Here is a 19,431-nt window from a genome sequence, read left to right on the forward strand (position 1 = left end):
CTGTAAGGTAATCAGTTCTCTGACATACAAATAACATAGCTTCTTACCATAGAATCTGTTCCCATCTCAAGAATAACCTTGTTGGCTAAAAAATGTTCCATGGGTCAGCCAGTGGAAAAAGAAAAAGGTAATGGGACAAATAAAATTGCATTAAAAATAAATTTTAAAAGCTGCAGTGGTTTTAATTTCCCTTAACATTTGCTCTTAATTTTCTAGTGTAACATTATCACACTTTTATCTTTGAGGATGTTTTGCTCAGTCTGTGAACCACAAGTCTAATTCATACAAAATAGACTCAAAAAACACTCTAGCCTCAAAATACCCATTTAACTGAAGGCGCTCATCACCATTCTCTAAATCACCATCATCATCATCATCATCTAATTCCCTCTAGCTCTATGTATTTCTCTATTTAAAAAGTCTGTTTTGGACATCAGTGTTAAATCTCTCAGTCGGTGCCTGCTTCAGTTGCATTGCAAGCAATCTCCAGCTTGCACAAATGTGAGACTTCTTCTGTCACAGAATCTGGAAGAAAGGTGATATAGTAACTATTCCAAGAGGGAAATGTATTCTTGATGAGTAAGTTCTCTGCAAATCAAAGTATATGAGAGCTTGTGCGATGAAATTTACACTTTGTGGGGGCTGTTCTCCATTAGACTCCTTAAGTTGAAGTGATATGGAAAAATGTCAGTTTGTAGTGACCTCAGACCAGAGCCACTATGACCTAACACTGTGCTGAATAAAGTTGCTAAAATATTCTCGTCTCTATTCACATGGTTCTATCTCAAATACCCAGCTCCTTTATGTTATCAAAAAAAGCTGTTTTCTAGGAACTCGTTCCAAGATGCAATAAACCACATGTGCCTTGCTACTGGGAATCGAATGAAATTCAAAAGAACAAAAAGGACCACCATATTTTTAAAATGACACTCAAAACTCTTTGCATCTCAGATTTATGAAAGATGCACTCCTCCAGCTTATTCTCTGGAGTCAAAGCAGTTCTTGCCTTATTGGCTGAGGACTCTAATTTGCTTTAATTTCCTTTGATCTTTTTCAAAATGTAGATTCTATATTTTAATGTAAACATAGAAAATAAACCTTTCCGTTCAAAAAGGATGAGTTTTCCTCATGCCCAATGTAATAACAATTTAATGTCAATAAAATCAGCAGCTAGACCTCCATGTGTTACCTACTGGAACTTTCCATGTACAGATTAATTTCCCGTGGGATTAATATACTTAATGACAACTGGTGGAAAATGTACAGAGGCACATCCATCATTTTTATTAATTAAATTTGCTTATTCAAGACTATGGTAGATGAAAAATCAGTGAATTATATTTCTATTACAAATATATTTATATTACTTATAAAGAAGCTTAAAACTTTAAGAGCTAGATTCTGCTGTTCAAATCCATCAGGCTAAAAGCCATCTGCTTCTTATATACTGCATAAGTTAGATTCTGGCTGATGAACATAACACACAGCTGAGCTAACCAAGCATCTTGTCTCTGGCAGGGGCCTTTGGCAGACACTTGAGGAAAGAGAGCAGAACACTCCTGAAGCATCTTCCATTACACACCTTCAAGACTTGCTGAGTCATAGATGGTGTAATTGCAACGAATAACCCCTGGTTCCACTGTTTTTTTTTTTTTTTTTTCCCTGACTTTAATTGATTTCCCAACCTATATGCAATTTTGGCATCAAGAAAGTCCTGTGGGAACAAGTTCCTCAGTTTAATCATGTGTGCAAAAAAGTATTGCCTGTAGTTATTTTAAAGCTGATATGTGATCATTTTCATTAAGTGTCTTGGTTCTTTTGTTGGAGGCAGAAAAAAGCACCACCTTCATTTGTAGGTACCTATGTGCATGGTGAACAAATGACTTACTTCACACTAAAATCATTATAGTACCACTAGTTCATGTCATTTCAGTATTTTGTAATTTACAGTAAATTTCCAGCTTTTTGTTTTCTTTAAATAATACATATTGAAAAACTATGAAGCATTTCTGGGTTTTGTTATCTTCTACTGCACTCCAAATCAAGTCTATGCCAATACTCCAGATTCCTTTTTACAGATATTTTTGTATTACACAGGATAAAAGGGGTCCTTAGAGTTTCATATATTAAGCAGGTGGCCTTAATTGACACAGCATGCTGCCTTCTTATGCTGCACAGTAAGCTTAAAATCTCATGTGATGTTTTAAATTTTACTCTTTACAGCTATGTGTGAAATGCATATTCCGTTAGTGACTGGAAATTTAACATGTGCAGAGATGAAAAGGGTAAGGTCCTCCCACAAATGTCTAACTTGGCAAAATTGCCCTTTCTGCTGTTTTTGCAGCCCCTCCACCCAGCATTCTATATCCCAATATGTATGAACAGAAAATCCAGCTCTTCCTATGGAATTAAAACATTTGTTCTGAGTTAATTAGAGGGGGGAGATGTATTTGTTTGACAGGTTGATTTGGCTAAGTAAACTGCAGGGATGTGAAATAACAACCCAGTTCCACACACCACAGCTATCAAGAAGAATAACAGTCACTGGGGTTTGCAGATACCACAGAGTTTGCTCTCACAAATGTTTTCAATATTTGCTCATGTCTCAGGGTACTTTGCTGCCATTTTCTGTTCACTGCAATCCACTGAAACAGAAGTGATTTCCTTCCAAGTCCAGAAAACACTTAAGATTGAATCAAAACCTGAGCTATTTAGATCAGACCTCCAGAGTCTCACACAACCACAAAGAGCTGCTGTCATTTGACAGAAATCTGCACTCTCCTATCAGCCCTCTCTGTCTCCTTCCCATGAAACAAATGATGATGTGGTTGGCCTGGCTTGCTGAACAGAAGTGGCTAGCTTAGCATTTTCCATCAGATGGACATCCTCATATAAGTACTTCAATAAACAAGTATCTGCAAGGCGAATTGAGTCAATGCTACTCATCACCTCATAATTTTCCCTAGGCCCATGATTGTTCTTAGAATTTACACTTACTGCAAATAATTTTTCCATGTGCTCATAGTAATGAGTGATACATCTTTTACAGTGGTCAGTCTAGTCCTTTTCTGCAAACTACCATTGTGATTAAAGTGCCATAACTTAAGGCTCTGAAGTAGTCTAAGACTTTTCCTTTCAAATTTAAAGAAAACTGGACAAGAAGGAGTCTTGCTCACAGCCTCAGTGAATTAACAGGTCTCAAATGAAAGGAAGAATTAGCTATTTATTTAACAGGATGCACCATCCCTGAGGTGTGTCCAAAGGACATCGTGATTTCCTGCTTTTCTTTCAACTACACTACTTCCTCAGCACTATTGTCACAGAACCAGCAGTAGAAAACTATAATGACTGGGTCAAACACTGAAGAAATAGCTTATAGCCTTTTTACTGTGATCTTGTGGTGCACAGACTCAGCATGAACAAAACCATTGAATTTTCTCTATGACTAACTGGTGTTTTCATTGCTGCACTGCACTTTTACAACAATGCTCTCCATCTCTACCTTCACATATACCAACTGTCCCATTTTCAGCTAGACAATTCTCATTTTTCTTATCTGTTTTTGGCTGTCACATGCTTTATCTGTTTTGTCCATTCTGTTTGCCCGTGCACATTTCTGCAGCCAAGGAAGAGGCAGTTACTAACGATACGTCTTCCACAAGGGTGCAGTGGGCCTGCATTATCAGTGTGTGCTACATTTGGAGCAGGTTGAGAGTGAAGTTGAGCAGCGTTTAATTTGGATGTGTCTGTTCAATTTTCTGTCTGTTAGCACTGCAATAAAGGTAGCTTCAAAGCAAAGTAAAACCTTATGGCATACTCCATGTATTTGTGTAATACATGTATAAGCCTTTGTGTAATACATGTATAAGCAGAAAAGAGCTATTTATATACTCACACAATAGTATTTCCTTGTTGTATAAAACATCAGAGCCCTTTTTAATACAAGACATTCTGATGCCTAAGTCTTAAGCAAATCAGCCTCTTAAAGCACAAATGAGAACAATCATTTTAGGTGCCCCTTTTTCTTCTTTCACAAACAAATGCTACATTAAATAGATTTTGGAAACAAAAGATGAGAATCCTGAAGTACTGGTCTCATCAGGTACCTCTCAGCTCTATTCTTGATGTTGGCTTTCTAAGCGGCTAAACTGGAGTTCAGTATTTTTATGATCATCTCCTGTTAAACAAATAGCATGCTAAGAGAGAAATGTAATTGCCTCTTTTAAGAGAGAGAGACAAGTCCAGGTTTCCTAGCATATGTCTGTGACCCTTGATACAATGAGTTGAGGTTTTCTCATCTTGCTTTCCTCTTTATATTTCCTGCTAGTGGTATAGATCTGAAAGAATGCCTATCCTCAAACCATCTGCATGAATTTCTTGAATTAAATAATAAAAACAGTAGCAAAAGTAATAATATTAATACTACTGCTAATAGTAATGACTCTGGTAACTCTATTAAAGAATCTAGACAGGTCTTTCTTTGCCAGACATCAGAACAAGATGATTCACACAGCATACGTGAATGAATGTCATCCTCAGGGGCAAACTACAGCAAGTCCTATTAATGATTCATAGGGTGGAGTTTTCTGGTAGAGCTGCATGTTACAGCTTAGCATACTGACATTAGCATTGTCAACAATATTCAAATAAATGCTGAGCGCACTTAGTCCCAGGTAAAAATGTCAAAAGGATACGAGTTAGGTAGATTGCACAAATGAAAGGAAAGAAGGAAAAATTAAAACAGCTGGAAGCAAAATTGAGAGCTAGGTGAACATGTGTTGGCCATGAACAGCGTAGTACTAACAGTGTATGTGACACTTGTTATTACAGTTAGAGGTGATCAAGAGTACTATTATCACAGACACAATATATTAGAGATATATATTGTATTTCTAACAACACAATATATTAGGGAAAATTTGACCACACACAAAATTTACTTTGCATCAATATTTTGGTTTGATGGCCTTCTTCCAAAATGCGAGCTGGTTTTCCAATGTAAGATTATCTGCCGTCATGGTAAGTGGCTGGGACATCTTGAGCAAACATCTCCAAATCTGGGCCCAAGTTTCTCAGACAAGCTCTTTTTTTTTTTTTTTTTTTTTTTTTTGGGGGGGGGGAGGTTGTTGTTGTTTTTATTTTGTTTTTTTTTTCTCTCTCTGGAGAGATGACAGGTGAAACAGAAAAGAGAAAGAAATCAAGGTGTTCTTAAAAACTTCTTTGAATTCCCTTTTTGTAAATAGAGTTTGGATTTTTATGTTTACATACCAACTCAGACTGAAAGCTTTTCAAAATGCCAAAGTATCCTAAATGTCTCCAAATCCAATATCTGACTTGCTCCAGTTATGGTTATATGGAATCATCTCAATGAAAAAGATCTGTTCTAGAAGCATCTATTGTTGGTATCTTTTCCATCTTTCTGTATTTATTCATAAAAGAACATTAATTTGTTTTCACATTTTTTTAAATAATAATAAAAATATCAGTATTTTGTGAATTATGACATGATGGTGAGGGATATCTTGATTCTAAAAGGCTGATAAATAGCTCAGGAGACCAGCAGATGAATAGACAGAAATGTAGAATCTTCTCTGCTCTGAAGTTTACAGCAAAAACATGTAGCTCTACTTGCCTACTTTGAAACCTGACTTCAAAGTAGTCGTGTTAAAATGTGCACAATGTGACTATTTACCATATTAATGAGAGAATATGGCAATACTCCGTTATTACAAAAAATATTTGTGTCATTTCTTTTCTTTTGAAGTCAGCTGTTGATTTTAAATCAAGTGGTTAACTTAATTTTTGTCAGTCCCATTTTGCATGTATGTGGGTCACTGTGTTTGCATAAAGCACGAGGACAGGAAAACTGCCTTAGTGAAAACTATGCTTTCATGTAGTGAATTTGAAAAATATTCATTCCTCCATTACTCATGTTTCCTCATTCCATTGGAGAGTGATGACATTTGAAAGTAGGTAGCCAGACTGACAGACAAAAGGAAGCACTTGGAGCCCATCTGAGTTGCTTGGAGGAAAACTCAGAGGCTTAATTCATTAGAGTTCTTTGAATTTATAACAGGAAGACAACATAGAATTGCAAAGTGCTTTTGTTATAAAGAAAGCTGGGGAAATTTTCACTTTTTAAAATTCAAAATAAAACAGTGAAAATCTGCCCCCAGGAAACTGCACTGGCTCAATCTGTTTCAATCATCATTTTTAACCCCAATATATACTCTTAACCTCTCCTTTTCCCTGCTCTCTTTTTCCACTTTCTTATTTGAAGTTTGCCTGTAAAGTCACTATGTTTGTCACTCTGTTTACTCAAACTAGAACAGTGGGAAAATTTCCCCGGCAGATGTTTATCTAAACCTGCTCTCACAAACTTCCAGAGAAAAGGAATCTGCCATCTCTACAGCCAGTTTGTTCAAATGACTTTCACAACAAAGAGGAGAGTTAGAAAGGTTTTCTTATGCTTAATCTAAGCAGGCTATTCTGCAAAGAAATTCACTTTCTTATTCTTTTTTTAAGAGATTCAGAAAGAGCAATTTGGAAAATACCTGATCATCACCTTCTAACTGTAGCTTTTATCTATTTTCAGAGTTTTATAACATCTCTTTCTTCATATCCCCTTTCCTATATTAACTATTTCATATTTGTTAAGCTTTTGAAAGTACATTTTTTGTTGTTGTTGTTTGTTTTTGTTTTTGCTTTTTTCTTTATCATCAAGACTCTTTCTGGATTATGTGTAAAGTCACATTTTAATGAAATGACAAGAACCAGATACCATTCCTTAACTGAGATCTCTGAACATGGGGTAGAGTGAAATAATTTTCCTGATTGCATGAAAAGCTGAAAGATAGTTCCTCACAGCAACTACTTGTTAATTCATCTTTCACTTAAGAAGTACTACGCTCTGTAACTCCCTGTGTCTGAAAGATATATTTGATTCTACATTGCAACTGGGTGATAACAAGATCACAGAATAATTTATGGTGGAAGAGATCTTGAAAGGTTACTTGGCTAAAAGCATGACCAGCTTAGGTCAGGTTGTTCAGGCATTTCTTAAGTTACGGATATCTCCAAAGAAGGTAACAGAAGCAACTGTTAACAGCTCTGGTACCTTCTTCCAGTGTATGACTACCTTCACTGTTTTTGCTTTCTTATTTATTTATTTGTTTGATTGACTGATTGATTGTGTGTGCATGGTTTCTTTTTGTTTTTGTTTTGTTTTGTTTTGTTTTTTTTCCTAAATACCTATCTGGAATTTATCTGATTGTGACTTGTATGCTTGCTTCTTTTTGCATGCTCTTGGCTTGTCTGTGGTCCTACCTCATCACTACAAGCTTGTCTGGAAATCACTGGACTGTTTACCATACTGTGACATGGAACCCTTCATTGTTAAGGTCACTGCCCAGCCTGCCTTGCTTTTGCCCTGGGCTCTGGAGTCACCTTTCCTTATAAAGCAGCCCACTCCTCTATATCCCCCTCCCCCTTAATCCCCTTAAATTCTAGGACAGAGCTATAAAAATGAATTGTCTTTAGTTGTTCTTCTATTTCAGAGGAAATCAATAATGTGTATTTTTTCAGCCATTTTCCATCTTTATTTATGTAAAAATCTCATGGAACTTATTAAAAAGTGAATACCATTAAACAGCAACACATACTGCTTAGTATTCAGTAAGCACAATATACATCATAGGTCTTTCATTATTTTTTCCTGATGTTTCTTCCTCTTTTTTTTTTCTTTTTTTTTTTTTTTTTCCTAAAAGTATACATAATAGACTGTATCTGAGGGACAGCTTTTAAGAGGTGTGAACATCCTGCAAATAGGTATGCGTTGTTACAAAGAAATTATGGCTTAAAATTGTTTCAGAAATAAATTTCAGAGTAGAGTTGAAGTCAAGCCCATGCTTAAAAGCTTGGTGGAATATCATTTGATATGAAATTTAATATTTTTGTTCCCTCTGTAACCTAATCTACCTTTTATTTACTCTATATTCCTTTCTCAAAAGTACCTCAAATTAGAATGTCTGGCCACTGAATTCATCATCAACATATGAATTATGATCTGTGTTGATGCAAGTGATGATAAGTAGAAAACTAATTGTTTTCCACAAGCTGCTTCTTGTAGATAAGATGAGACTTATATGTATACTATCAGTTCTGGAGAGGTGCAAAGAACTGTTGGACCATAAGTATAGGAAAGAACTATGGCTTAAGAGTTAAGGCTTAATTAAGATCTTGGCCTAGCTTAGATGACTGGTTGGACTGTAACAGGAAAGAGCCATCTGTCCAGGGATATCACCTTGATAATGGCTGGAAAATCTTTGTCTTTTGTGAAACAGAATATTGTCTATCAAAATTTGTCAGAGCCATTGAAAGGTCACAGTTTCCAGCATGTGAAGAATATAAATACAATCTTCTTCATATATATTGAGACATATCACATGTAAATTTGTTTTCTGTATATCTCAAGCTTGCAAATAGCTACAGTTACCAAAAATATTTCTCTTCAGGAAGAATGTCTCTCTGTATCAGGCATAATTCTGTGCCTCTGAAGTGAATGGGAGTTATGACAAAGACCTCAAAGGCAGCAGGGCCAGATTCATACTATAGTATCAAGTTTGGGTGTCAGGGTCTTCATCCTGTTCAGAAGTACAAAGTCTGACACCACAGATTTAGAAAGGTGACTGTCACTTCAGCTTTAATCTACATAGCTGAATGCATCCGAGAATTTTGGAATTTCCTGTCCTGTTACTGCCATTCCAGAGAGAGGTTATAATGCATTTCATTTCCATTTCCTACCACATCACATAAACACATTAAATGATCCAATTTAAAATCCAGCTTTAGCATTCGCTGCTTCTTTTCTGTGCCACTTCAAATGAATGTCAAAAATCACAACCAGCCCATAACAACCTATAGACATAGCAGTCCAGTTGGCTAAATGTTTCAGCAACCCTGGTTACATCCTTTCCCCCACAACACAGCAACTGAAAAATGACTGTCATTTGCTTGTATTGATGAAATATATTATACATCACAGAGCTCCCACTCTTTTATATTGCCTCATGCTGAGCCTCTATGGGCAAAGTCAGCATACGTTTTATTTCCTCCCTCTTGAACACACTGTTGCAATTAGGTACAAGTTGCAGGAAGCTAATGCTTTAGTTTCTTATGCTTAAAATCACAAATGAGAGCTTCAGTTGTAGGGAATGGAACTAATTTGTTATTTCAATTATGTTTCTTTACTCACTTTTTTTTTTTTTTTTTTTTAATTAAGGAAGAAACAAAGGAATTAAAAGTGTTGAAGTGATTTAAGTGATTCCCTAACCTATGATTCCCTCAATGCTATTTCAAGCATGATGACTTTTTAACTCTAGCTCCATCCTAGCTGAACACAGCAGACAAAGGCCTAGGAGGAATCTTTCCCAAATTTGCTATTTTCCTCCAGCCCCACAGACAGGGACAGAAGATAACAATGGAAGCAGAACCACAGCATGCAGATCTCCGCAGTTTTTGGTCAGTACCACTACACTACAGAAACTTCTAAATAGTGTCAGAATGTAATTAATCTCTGGGAAAGCACAGACTGCAAAAGGATACTAAACCACCCTAATCCCAGGTACACTGATTCTGGAAGTTTGCATTCTGCTTCTTAAAGACGCAGAACAGAATTTGCCTTGACCAATCATAAATGCTTTGTCCTACCTATCATACCAGATAATTATTTGCCTGGTACATCCTTCTCCCCATTTTCCTTATAAAGACCAGCTGGGCTTTCCCAGGCATTCCTAGGTAGCCATCTAATGACAACTCTCTTGGAGAAAATAAAGGAAGTTGATGTAAATTATGTATCTCTTTGGAAAAACAAAGTAAAACAAAACTCTATAACTAGGTAGTTGAAGTTTAGTGTTCAGAGGGCTGCTGGCTTAATATCAAATATGATGGAATAATAAAATTCTAGAAGTTTAATGCAGTTATTGTCATTGCCCTAGAACTGCTGAGATTTCTAATCCTTCAAATGCAAAATGATTCTTGCAGAGCTCACAGTAGGGAATTGTAGAGAAAGTCAGTATAATGTGTACTTTCTAAATGGATATTTTTAATGCAATACTAATAAATGAATAAATAAATGGTGAATGCATAGCAACAAACCAACACAGGCTTAACTTTCCTGACAATTTTCTTATTTCTTCAGTTAACACATCTGCTGTAGTACGATCTGATATCACATTCAAATATTATTCTTCTATCAAATATCTACAGCTGCAATCTACTAGAGAAAAAGATTAAATGGAAGGAAATTTAAGCCACAGTAGGCCTAGCAAGTCACCTGCTAAAGAATTTAGATTAGAGTCAAGGGGTTAGCTGAATTCCCAGTTATGTCATTCTGTATTCTTTCTCTGAAAACATCTGTGCTGAAGAATGGGATGACAGTGAATACATATGGACTTTTTAAATGTCTTGTGCTTAGCTAAACATATCTGCAATATGGTGATGCTTTGCAGATTGTACAGATTTGTTTACCTCTTTCTGAGAAGCATGGGTGTAAATTTTTTTTCCTTGATATGCTATCTTATTTAAACCACTTACTTGCAGTTCTTTGAAAATAACCATGTCACGTAAATGAATAAGAATGAAAATTCAGAGTTGATTTGTGATACTACATGATCTCTCCCCTCTGCTTCCCGTATCTGCCACCAAAATATAGAATCTTTCAATCTCTAGTAGAACAACTAAGAAAAAAGGAAAAGATGCGTGAACAGAAATGTATGCACAGACAATAATTTGTTTTTCTAGATGATAATGTAGACCACAGAAAGAATGGGCCAAAAGCTGTGCAGATGAGGTAGGGAGAGATGGAGAGCACATTGTTTCTTGGTGAAATGTATGTCTTGTCTAGGAGATAAATTACCACTGTAGAAACCCCTTTCTTCAGACAAAGTCACTCAAAAATATACCACTGGCTGTCACTGGTCCTTTCTCTACCTGTACCTTTGATGCCATTTTCATGCCTGAGTGAAGCTATCTAGTTCTCTTTAGACATTTAACTAATATGTTGGTTTTAAACATTCCTTGTGTTAGCAAAGCAGCTATGTGAGGACTTTAGAAGTTCAATAAACATTGTTGTTTTTTTTTTTTTTTTTTGGTTTGTTTGTTGTTGTTTTTTTGTTTTGTTTTGTTTTGTTTTGTTTTGATAAGGCTGCAGCATCCTTTTTGACTTTGTCTTTAGTATATCCCTATTAGTGCTCTGTCAGATTTAATTTCTTGGTCTGAATTTTTTGTTTGTTTGTTTCACAATAAATACAGGAGTTATTTTACAGTAGAAACATAGTACTGGACAGGGTCATGAGGACTATTGTGTTCAATCCCTTGAAATCACAGTGAATGAAGTGCTTCAAAGCTAATTTCAGAGGGTCCAAATAATTTCTTCAGTAGATATCCCGACATGCCATAGGTTAAAAATCCTTTTCAACATCCATTTAAAAATATAAGTACTGTGAGAAAAGATTAAAAGGCAGAAATATAGTTTTCTGTAGAAACAGAGCAGGCGAAAACAATATGCCAGTCCCCAGGTATGGCAAAGACTGGCAAATTAAAAGTCCTACTAGTCTAGGGAAAACTGTTAGGATCAGTCCAGTGGAGGACACAAAAAAAAGAAATATTTTCTCCACTTTCTCCAGTCTGTCCTGAGGGAAAATTCCCTTCATACCCCAAGTCTTGAGCTTAGTTTAATTTTGAGAATGTAAGGAAGATATCAACCAGGTTCTGAGAAACCGAAATTCTAGTTGTCTCTAATCGCCTGGTCTCATGACCATTTTAACTGAGGCACATCTCCTTGCCCTAAAGGAAGACATAATAGTCATAAAAGTAGAAGTCAGATCTTCCCTCCCTCCCCCCAGTCATTAGAGTCCACTGGAAGCCCCAGAGCATGAGATTAATGCAATTTAAGTACAGAGCCAACAACAGTGATCCAGTTACAGCCAGCCACATCCTCTTTCCTTAGGGCAGGGGGATCATGGCAAAGCTAAAAATGTAGCTGTCTTTTTTTTTTTTTTTGAATAGACAATGTGAGAAAGAAGATACAGAGGATACATTTCCTCTTTGGGGATGGCACAGCTTTTACAAGCTGCCCCCTGTAGATGACAGCACCACAGTACTATCAGAGGCAGTCATTTGTCCCTCTTCTCATAAGTCAGTGCTGAATGCACACACTGATTTATTGGTTTTAAAAATAAATTTAGATACCAGTTGCAAATATGTTCTGGACAGTATTCAAAGCACCAAAATTTATTTTCAACAGAAGAAAAATTAATATTGTCCATTATTGATATGCTACATGATATTTTAGAAGCTGGGATTTCTAACAGTAACATGGATTGTAAAATGTAAGATCATTAGAATTTTTCACAAGAGAAAGACAAAAAATAGTGCTCCAACAAACCTTGCACAGGGAGATTTAAGGGAAGACAATCAGCTTTACCTGACCTTATTTTTACCTTTTCATTAATTATATCTTTTGTAACTATTTTTCTTCTAGGGTCAAATAATCACCAGGTATAAAATCACCAGGTAGCTCTCCTGAACCTAGTGGAACTATATCATATAAAGACTGATAAGCATCTCCTTTTAATTTAAATATTATCAGATCAGAGGTTAATAGGATAGATCTTTGAAGCAGAATTTAAGAATTTAAATTTGAGTGTCATGGCGCATACGTGCATCATAATTATTTTATGGGTATTATTATTAGGTAATAAATACTAATACTCACTTCAAAGTGTATTTAGTTCAGACAAGAATGTCTAAAGCAGATAAGAAAATCCATGCAGAAAATTGTTTTTGCCAGAGTAAAAGTTGTTTACGGATGTCCATGTGGATCTTCAAAGCAGGAAAAAAATACAAGGCTATACTGTGAATGTTTGATTTGCATCTATCTTATGAACTGTGATGAAAATAACATCTTTGCAAGCTGTTCACAATGTCTTTATGAATACATTCAAGTGCTCTGGCAAAAACACATCAGATAGAAGTATACCTTTCTGTTGAACTAAAAAGAAGCTATTGATTTGAACATTGGCATATATCACTGAAGAGCAAAAGAAGGTTGAAAAGCATACCAGAAGTGTCACAATAGGTTCAAGTGCTCATGATCTGATAAACATTCAAAGTTCACATCAATTTGATTGAACTACCTCAACATAGTTGGTACAGTTGGTACATATCTGGTTGTACACAATGATGGAATGGTAAGGTAATGCCACAAGGAATTCCGTTACAGAGGAGGAAACTTAACAGGTCTGTTGAGCATGGAGAGATAATTCTTGTGAAAAGGATGCAGCAACAGACTTGCATGTGCGGGTGCATTAAAACAAAACAAAACAAAACAAACAAACCGAAAAAAAAGGGGCCAAAAAATTAATGTTTCATAATTTTTTTGGAACAAGTTTATGCAAATAAGCAGTTACCAGTTAAGTGAACATCTTTTGTGTTAGGCAAAATATCTCTTCAGAATATTCTTTAAGCAATTAGAGTAAACTTTGGATCACTAGTAGGTGCACAAGTAGTGTTCTAGAAAAACATAATGGTCAGCAACATACTCAGTACAAGACCAGTGATAGAAGGAAAATTAAAAACTTCAGTAACAGCAGACTCTCAAGGGATCCCAACAGTTTAAGATTTTTTTTTTTAATTTTTTTTTCCTAACTAGTGACATTTTTTGTCTTGTCATAGAGCTAGTTTATCTAGCTAGAAACTATCCTGGAAAACAGAAAGATCCAGAGAGAACCTAGCTTTGCTAAAAGTTCTTCATTTTCTTTAGGTATGATTTTTTATGACAGTAAATCTATTAACTTTATAGATTGTACATATAAATATATGTACAATTAGCAAATTTATTATCTTTAAAATAATATATTTTGTTACATCATGGAGAAAAAAAAGTTAGAAAGAAACCTTCCACAGTGTTTTATTGTAGATAAAATACAATATTTATTTCTAACTAAATCAGTTTATTCATTAGTAAAACTAATAAATAAATAAATATTTAGTTAGCTAGAATATATTCATTCTAAAATGGAAATAAATGATGCTTTCCCTGGAAAATGGGGTCCAGTAAAGAGTGTGGTCTTTTTTTTATTGCAATAGAAACCTATAATTCTCAGGAATATCAAAAAACTCCAATTTATTTTCTTATTTAAACAATAAGAAAAACAATCAGAATGTATTAGCAGGAAATAGAGTGCTTAGTCTATCTGTAGCTATGTAACAGAACCAATTAAATAGAGCAAAATATTTATTTAATTAATTATTGGGCTACTACATTTTCCATTCACATAACAATATTAATTTTCATAAAGCTATAACAGCTTGAAATCCTACTGGGTAAAATCCTCTAAATATAATACATTTCTTAAAAGAACAATGTATTAACTTTGTTTTTTGACTGTGTTAGCAGATTTCCAGTGTTCTTCTTGCCCCTTAGGGCATCTGAGGAACTCCAGGAAGCAAAGGTATCTTTCAGTACCTTCTGTTGTTTCTACAAGCATTTAATATTTGATATGATATACATGCCCTAATGCACATGAAACACCAGAGCCTAGTGTGATCACAGCATATACCAAATACGTAATGCAGTCTCTTGTTTTTTTTCCCATTTTCTATTGCTATTTGGTATGCAAATCCACTCTGTGGTAACCTTATCCATGTGCTGCTTGTTCTGTTCATGCAAATCTTTGTAGATATCCTGGATTCTGATGCCATCTGCATCTCCTTACATTCCTTGCCTTTAACAAAGAATCATGAGTTAGCTAGACAGATGGCAAAGCAAAACTATTATAAGAGATTATCAGGAAAATATGCTATTTTAAAGACTTTTTAAAATGTAATCACCCTTATTCAGGGTAACATTAATACAGTAACATATTGTGCAATTACTGTTGGAGTTACGTTGCTTCAGTACAGACAGCACTACAGCAGAGTAGGGAGGAGAGAGATTTTACTTTTCATAAGACTCTCAATGGCTTTGTTTTATAGCAGTCTTCTTGTGAAGGGATTGCAGTGATATCCTTCTGATTTCATTTGGTAATGACTCCACTTAAAATCACTGGGATGAAGAGAAAACAAAATGATGTTTAGTTGGCAAAAACTGATCTTTATCCATTGTTTTTTATTTCTGTTAACAGCCACATGTTCCTGGAAGGAGAGGTGTCACCCTCGCAAATGCATGGTGTAAGTGGCTTGTGGTTAAATGCACTAAATCACCTGTATGTGTGAACAGGTACTGCTGACATTTACAGATGTGAAGAAGCCTTCCAAAACAAAACTTATGCAGTAGGATTTCTCTTGATCTTTCATACCTAAGAGGTATATTTTGATGTCTCAGTCAGTCATAATTCAACTTCTGAATAATCAAAGAGAAAAGAAGGAGATTAATGCATCTGATCTATCTCAGATATCTATCTTAAAATGAGCCAACATGTAGAATAGAACTCCACGGCTCTCCACTGACAATAAAAGGAAGCACTGTAGACTTAATCGTCCAGTTTGGGGCACTTTGGTATATATACTCTAATATCCCATTTAAAATATCTAATGTTTCAGTGCCAAGATGCACATTCCTTCTGTATTTCATGTAACTCCATACTGTGAAAACCAAGACTTGTAGGTAAAGGATTCACTGGAGAAACAGGAAGAGTTGAGGTTGCTTACAGCACTTAGACTACTGCATGACTTAAGCAATCATTTCACTTTCCATTCTTATATATAACTGTGTTCACTTCATTCGTTGATCTCATGGTTTGTACACCAGGATGAAGGTGTGCAGCTATTGCAGTTTACTTGTAGGGCTTCGGGCTTCTTTTTTTTTTTTTTTTTTTTTTTTTTTTTTTTTTTTTTAGGCAGAAGAACATTGCAATTATTGTCTTTACAAATAAATAAATAAATCTCATAAGGATTTTTTATAAGGATTTGTCTAAACTTATAGAAGTGAAAGAAAAATCCACACACCTAAGTCCATTCTCCAGATGCAAAGAGATGCAAAGATGTGAAAACAAAATTAAAGATAGCTTTCTTTATTGGAATTTCAGCTTTGAAAGGCTCCTTATCCATTTAAGTATCAAAGTTGCATAAAAGGCTTAAACAGACAAGACAGAGTAAGTTCAAATACGTACAATAATTCCTCAAATGGTATAGAAGTGAGTAAATCAATCAGAACTGTTGCAAAGACAGTTGCTGGTTGGTGGCTGTCTTTACAGCCCTTGTCTTACAGAACAAGTCAGATTCTGAAACTAGACAAGGAAGTCACAGAAAGAGGTATCAAATTAAAAAAAAAAAAAAAAAATCAAACATTTTATTAAAGCCAGGGTATTCCAATAACTGTGTAAAAGTCACCAAGCCCTCAGCTTTGATGGATTTTTAGTGTATCTTTATTGAAGTCAAGAACCTCACAGTTACTTGTCTTAATTAATAACATCCTAAAGTGAATTTAACTTCAATAATAATAATAAATAAATATATATATTAATAGCTTATCTAATTCTCCTTATTCCTGTTTCTTTATTATGTCCCTCATATAGGCAAATTAACAGGGAAAAAAAAATCAATAACACTTTTTTTTTTTTTTTTTACTCCATATTTTGGAGTAAAATTTAATTTCATTCTCCAAGTGTGTTACTGAACCCATTGTCTTTGGTACTTCTTTAGCCTTCTCAGATGTCAAAAGCTGTCCCCACTGTCTTTATCCTAATGTCTGGCAAGGATGTTCTTCTTTGCTCTTCCCGCCATTTACCCTTCAAAAATATTCTTCTTGGTTCTTTATCCCTTTCAGTTTCAGTCCTCTATACTTCTTTACAGAATAACCCTATCTTTTGCACACTAGAAGTACATCTGAAATCATCTGACTTCAGGAAAAACTAACCGTTATTTATTCTTAATTATTTAATGTCTATTTGATATATTCATTGTTTGTGAACTCAGGAAACAGCTAGTACATCATCTCGAGTGTTGATCATGTCTTATAGGTTGCATTTCAAACCTTGCCAATATTAGAGAAGTTACACTAATTGAATAAAAGATACATATAAACAAGTCAAGCCTTTGCTTTAATTATTTTCAAATAACTCAGTTAATTCAATTTGGAAGAGGGTTCAACTGCTACAGGTAAAGAGCTTGCATAGGTTTGACTACACTTCAATCAGCTTACTTAATTAGCACAATTTTTGAATAGAGATGAAGCTAGAGAAGAAAATAAACAATAACAAAACCACAGTGTTTGTATTTATTTATTGTTTTTCTGTACTGATTGACTCCTTGTTTTTAATTTTACATGACATGAGAAGAATCTCTTGGTAGAATTACTAAATTCCCTTATGTTATTATTTTCATCAATTCATCCTGTAATTTCTTATCTGGAAATAAATGACAGATCTGCTTCTTCTTAAGGTCATGACTCATGTTTATTATTACATTTGTTTCCCTACACACGTGAACTGATTTCTGCTCTCTTTTTTTTTTTTTTAGAAACTAAATGAAGCATAGGCTTCACTTTGCTAAATTTTCTATTAGCAAGGTAGGTTAGGTCACTGTTTCTTCTGAATTTGTAGACATAGAAATGAATGATGGAATAAAACTCAGTTGTGTTAGGTATTGTGCAAAGACCTAAAACAGTAGTCTCCCCAGATCTCAACAAAATTTAAGGGGAAATGCATATAAATCGCCAATATTTGCTAATAGAGTCATAGAATCATAAAAGAACCAGGGTTGGAAGAGACCTCAAAGGATCATCTGGAAATATTATTTGTTTAATTTAAGTCTTTAATAAATAAGTTTAGTAGACAATGTTTAGTGTTCTTCAGAATTAATATGACTTTGTTAGGATGGCATAAATATGTTTTAAATTAAAATCACATTTTTTGTAATTATCCTTAAAATGTATTTAATTGCTACTCCATTTTGTTTTATCATCATTCAAGTGCCACCTCAAGAGCACTAACTCAAAGCTCTTGAGTTACCCATCAGATAAAATCATTTAGCTTTAGAGAACAGAATAATTTTGTTTATAAAAAAAAAAAAAAAAGAGAGAGGAAGAGGAGAAGAGAAGAGAAGAGAAGAGAAGAGAAGAGAAGAGAAGAGAAGAGAAGAGAAGAGAAGAGAAGAGAAGAGAAGAGAAGAGAAGAGAAGAGAAGAGAAGAGAAGAGAAGAGAAGAGAAGAGAAGAGAAGAGAAGAGAGAAGAGAAGAGAAGAGAAGAGAAGAGAAGAGAAGAGAAGAGAAGAGAAGAGAAGAGAAGAGAAGAGAAGAGAAGAGAAGAGAAGAGAAGAGAAGAGAAGAGAAGAGAAGAGAAGAGAAGAGAAGAGAAGAGAAGAGAAGAGAAGAGAAGAGAAGAGAAGAGAAGAGAAAGAAGAGCTTTTTAAAATTTCTTAGGCAGAAATAAACAATCAAGAAAGCACAGAGGTGAAAGATGGAACAAGACCTATTAAACATATTTTCTCTCTGTGTCACTGCAATATTTTTGCCTAGAGATTTTATTTTATTTAATCCAATTTTAAATCTCTTAAGTCTTTATGCTCAATTTTCTTTGGGAAATAGTGTCAGTGCCAATCTCCTCCTCAGAAAATTTCCTCCAGTGTTCAGCTTATGTTTATATTACATAAAATGACAGATACAAAATGCTCTTCTCTAAACAGCTTACATATGTTCTTTTCTTAATCTTATCCAAATATTTCTGTAAGAACTTATTGAAAGAACTTATTGAAAATATATTCATGAGCATGCTTGCTAACAGTGATTAAATTAGTCCATATTTAAGTCCTTTTCTATATGGGTTTTTATGAAGATGGTGTCGATATTTCATATTTTGGTATTTTTGTTTGAAATCTGGAATATTAACTAACAGAAAGCAGGTGCAAGTATGAGACTGAGGAAATGATTGATTTGCAGTGTGTCACAGTTAGTGTCATTTTGTGCATAAATAGTAGTATGAAGGAGTAAACCAGAAAGAGGAGGATGAACCAGTAGGAGGCAAGTCCATATGCACAGCTTACTACATTTATATGGCATATGTGTAAGGAAGATAGATGAAAAAGAATGAACAAAACTAGAAAAAAGGGACATTTTAGAAAAAAAAAATAAATAAATACTTTTTTATCCTCAGAAATTTTGAAACTTCAGAAACAATTAACCAATAATACTTTAATCTTCTTTTCTCATTGGTTCATTTGCCAGCTAATTTCCTAACTAAAAGCTGCAGTTGTTTATAAAGCTGAGACAATCAAATCAGTTAACAAGAGCACAATAACTATTTAGATGACAGGTCATGATAACGTAGCTGTAGCTTTCAGCTCAGAGTACTGAACTCTGTACATGAAATGCACCCAGATGGCATATATGATCTGATGAATTATTAAAAAAAAAAAAAAAAAAAAAAAAAAACC

The sequence above is a fragment of the Aythya fuligula genome, chromosome 2, assembly GCF_009819795.1.
Source record: "Aythya fuligula isolate bAytFul2 chromosome 2, bAytFul2.pri, whole genome shotgun sequence".
In the NCBI taxonomy this organism is placed as follows: domain Eukaryota; kingdom Metazoa; phylum Chordata; class Aves; order Anseriformes; family Anatidae; genus Aythya; species Aythya fuligula.